Genomic DNA, 5,323 nt, shown 5'->3' on the forward strand with positions numbered 1-5,323 from the left:
ATAGAATTATGGAAGTTGGACAAATGCAAGACAAATGAAGAAGCTGTATACTAGTACCTGTCTACAAAAACAAGGGAGATATACTGCAGTGTACAAACTACAGGGCTATAAAACAGCTTAGTCACACCATGAAAATATGGGAGAGAGTAATTGATAGACGGATACGTGAAGAGACCGACATATCTGAGAATCAATTTGGCTTTATGGGGCAGATCAACAACAGACGCAATTTTCATTATAAGGCAGTTGATGTAAAAATACAGGAGTAAAGAAACAAACGCTCATATGGTATTTATTGACCTTGTGAAAGCATATGATAGAGTTCCTCGAGAGATTTTGTGGTGGGCACTCAATAAGAAGGGAGTCCCTGGTGCATATGTAAAGATTGTGAGGGATATGTATGAGAGAATAACGACTAGTGTTAGGACAGGTGTGGGAGAGACTGATAAATTTCATGTGAAACTAGGATTGCACCAAGGCTCGGTGCTTAGTCCGTATTTATTCTCATTAGTTTTGGACCAGATAACAGCGAAACTACAGGGTAACATTCCATGGTGCTTAATGTATGCTGATGATATCGTGTTAGTAGGAAATAGTGAAAGAGACTTAGAACAAAAACTGGAATAGTGGACACGAGCTCTGGAGGAAAAATGTTTAAAACTTAGTAGGACAAAGACAGAGTATTTGGAATGTTCATTTAAAGATGGAGTTATTACTAATAAAATGGTATCTTTGGATGGTGAACTGATTGTAAAAAGCAATAGTTTTAAGTACCTGCCATCGGTATTACAGAGTAATGAAGAAATAGATGGAGATGCATGCAGTAGAATTAGGGCTAGATGGATGAAGTGGAAGGAAGCGATTGGTGTGTTGTGTGACAGAAAAGTTCCAATGAAGCTGAAAGGAAAATTCTATAAAACAGCCATAAGACCGGCTATGATGTACGGAACTGAATGTTGGGCAATGAAAAAAAAAGAGGAACAACGAATGCATGTGGCGGAGATGAGAATGCTTAGATGGATGAGTGGAGTGACAAGAAAGGATAAAATTAAAAATGAGTATATTAGGAGAAGTCTAGGTGTGACACCAATTGATGCCAAAATGAGAGAGCATAGGTTGAGATGGTTTGGTCATGTTCAACGTCGAGACGTTAATCATCCAATACGAAGAATAGCTGAAGTGCAGATTCCTGGAAGGAGTAGGAGAGGAAGACCAAAGAAGACGTGGGGTGAGACGATTAGGCAGAACATGTTGGTAAATGGGATTAATATTAATATGACCCAGGATAGAATTGTGTGGAGAAATGCAATTAGGGAAGCCGACCCCGCATAGGAATAAGGCAAAGAGAATGATGATGAAATTTGTTTTGTTGTATAATCCACTTCCGCAAAAATTATGTGATATATTTGATTTAAAATGAATTCAAGAATTTTTTGTAATCGTGCAACAATGTCAACTTAGATCTTTAACGTAGACGATGACATGCAACGGTAACTATATTGGACGGACTATATATTTCTGCAACTACTTTCAGAAACATCTTAGTATTCTTTTTTTCATGAGCATTTTTCACTGCGTCACAGTTTTTCGATTTCTTTCTAACGCATTAAATTGTATGTGACAGAAAAAAGGCACGTCGGTGATTACAAACATTTATAACATTTATTCTAGTGGTCGATAGATAGCGCTATAATCGAAAAAAATTATTTACGAACTATATAATATAAGTATCTACGAATATAATGTGTACAATTTATAAGACTATACGAATTAAAGAAAATACCATTTTATAAATGCAATAAACACAATTGATTTGTTTTCATGGCAAATTGCAAATAAAATGTGATAACTGTCAGATTTAACTAAAATGTCATGTTAGAATAAATGTTATAAATGTGTATTATCACGGACTTACCTTTTTTTATATCATTTGTGACGCACTGAAAAATGCCCATGAAAAGGACCATATGATCTCATTTTAAACACTTATTGACTTACACCGATTGGCTTCTAATTCATTTAGAATTTTAGAGCTATTTATATTGATATTTATATAAATATCAATATTTGTATAGGTAAATTATATCAATATTTATACAAATATCTGTCAGAATATTAATATTTAAAATATTGTAATGTAAAAATAAATAAATATAAAATCAAACACTATAGGTACAATGTCCGAATATTCCAATGACATAAAATATTTATATTTACGTTGCTGAAACGTACTAACCTAGAAATCACAATAGTCATTTTATCATATGATACTGTAAAAATACTGACACGGTCGCTTACGTTTGTGGCAAATTATCTTTATTCGCATTATTTATTAGTTATCTATTATACATCTATAAGTATAAGTCGTTTTAATAGGGCTTTTCATCGATTGTCATTTGTTTCGAGCTTCTGTCATGTGTCACATAATATTAATATATCTACGTCATACGTTATTGGTATCTACAATAATACAAGCCAAAGACGTATGACGTAGATATATTCGAAGTATATTTCGGGTAAGCTCGAAACAAATGACTGTGAATGAAAAGCCCCGTCAAATACCCGTCAAGGACTAAAAATGCAAATACCCGTAGAGGACTACATAATTTTCTAAGTTTAGTGTATAATAATCACAGAGGTACATACGTTTTTTTCTGCCACTTCCAACTGTATTGCGTTTAGAGAGAATTCGATAATCTATGACGCACTGAAAAAAGGGTTTGGGATGATCTGTATGTAAATTTACAATGAGTAATTTCTAACTAATTGTGTTACAATAATAATTAAAAATAATATATTTTATTTTAAATGAGGTTCTAAATGTTTTTTAAAATCATATTTGTTTATAGTTTTTTATTTTTTGCATATTTCACAAGTATAAATTTTATAGGTATAAAAAATTACAAAAAGGAAGATTTTTGAAAACAGTAGCTTCGAACATATTTCAGAAAGTGAACTGTGTGATGATTAGTTGGACGATCTCGTGTGATATGAAAATGACTTATGTGTATTATGTCGTGATGGTAGCAAAAAAGGCGGGGTATAGAACGTGCTCGATATGTTGTTAATGGGCTCATGCCATGTTTACAGGAGAGGATAGTCCAAAAGGATATTGTGTGGTTACTGCGATGCTTAGATTTTTTTTAATAGTGTACCTGTAACTTGGTTTCTTATCTTTTCCATACGGTTGCTTGTCCCTTTAATATTTATGTTTAATAATCTACATTTTTGAAGGTCATTTTTAAATTCTATTATTGCGCACAGTTATCAGACATATGCGCATCATTATCCGAGTAAGTCGGGTAAGGGACCATTCAAGTATTACGTAACGCAGGTTGGGGGGGGGGGGTCAAAAATCTTCAAAAATTGCGTTACGCAATAGTTAAATACCCATTAGAGTGCGTTACGTAGGGGGGGGAGGGGTCAAAAATCTTCAAAAATCGCGTTACGTAATACTTGAACGCTCCCTAATTGTGCGCATTACGCTAATTGGAAATTTTGCCTCTCGCTGTTTTACTGTCCAACCATCTATTGAATACGATCTCTACCAATATACCAAGACCCTTGAAGTATATCTTCAGAAAAGTTGGAAACTGAAATGTTTTAAGTTTTGGCAATATACTGAATTTTACTTAGATGCGTACCAATAGGGAACTTGCACATTTTTTTATCACATAATAATGTTCAGTTTTGTTTAAAAATGAGATTTCCAAAATGTCACGCTTCAAAAACTCGTAATAACTTAGAAATACATATTTAAAGTCTTCTGCGGTATAAAATAGTTCAAACGACCCGTGACGTCACATAGTTTTACATTAGTTATTATTATGGTTATATTTCGCTGTATCTAGGTACACGCTAACGTGTACGCAAATAAAAAAGTTAGGTACACGCGAATTAACTTTATCAAGCCAGTGACGTCATTATTTAGCTTGCGCAGTGACTGTATATTTTGGTACATGCTATTTAATGTGATATGTTTAGTGTTTATTTGATAGAAAAATATTTGTTAAGTGAAGGGAAGCAGAACTATTCAGATGTTTCAAATTTAATTGTAATAAATTAATGTATATATGTATAAAAGTATATATTTAGGTTAGCAAAATAAATATATGTATTTAGTTGACATGACACGTACAAAACATTGTTAAAATAATTTTTATACGTAAGTTAATTATTATAATCAACTATTATAAATGGGAAATAAGCCACAATTTAACTAAAAAATGATTTTATTAACGTGTCGACGTCCAAATCGGATGTCATTTTCAAAATACAAAAATTAGTCAGATTAAATAAATTATTAGAAAACATTTTTTACTAAGCAAAACATTTTTGTTTAATTTAGTAATATTTTGTATTTTGACAACGACGTCCAATTTAGACGTCGAAACGTTAATAAAATCATTTTTTTTTAGTCAAATTGTGGCTTAGTTCCCATTTAGAATATTGATTACAAAAATGCCACAAGGAAATAGCTTCAGAACAAGTTAATTATTATTGTGAAAGCTTTAGGTCTTCCTTTTATTTTAATTTTGGACGGTAATACTATTTCACCTATAACTAAAGAAATATATATTAATTTATAGTCTCATTAAAATAGGACGGCTGCGTTGGATGGGACATGTAGAAAGAATGGAAGAAGGCGAAATACAAAAAAAAATATTCAAACAGATGCCAGTAGGAAAAAGAACAAGAGGAAGACCGAAGCTGAGATATTTAGAACAAATAGAGAATGATATAATAATCTTAAAAATAAAAAAACTGGAGAAAAAAAGCACGAAACAGATCAGAATGGAGAAGAATCCTGGAACAGGCCAAGACCCAGAAAGGGTTGTCGAGCCAGTGATGATTATGATAGTCTCTTAACTTTTTCATACTGTTTTAAAATTTTGTTAAACTCATTAAAACAACTAAATAATTGTCCACACTGCATAGTTAATTTAAAAACAAACACTAAACAAATAAAAAATAAGAAATCTCTTTACTAATCAATATTAAAATTGAAGTGTAAACACAACGCATTTTAAACAAATTCCAACACTCTGACACTCTAACTTTTTTATTTGCGTACACGTTAGCGTGTACCTAGACACAGCGTTATATTTAGGTATATTCTTCTTCTCCTTCTTTAGTTGATTGGCCTCCACCTACTTGGGTATTTGGCCAGCTCGTCGTCGAAGAATAAAGGAAAAATATTTATATTCTAATGACATTTATCGTATGTCGTTATAATAATATAGGTATACCAGTTTGTTGAGATTGGAGTTTGATACAGTTTTTGAAGGAAAGGAAAGAAGGTTTACTTTTGAAAATAAAACCA

The sequence above is a fragment of the Diabrotica virgifera genome, chromosome 9 (genome assembly GCF_917563875.1).
Source record: "Diabrotica virgifera virgifera chromosome 9, PGI_DIABVI_V3a".
In the NCBI taxonomy this organism is placed as follows: Eukaryota; Metazoa; Arthropoda; class Insecta; order Coleoptera; family Chrysomelidae; genus Diabrotica; species Diabrotica virgifera.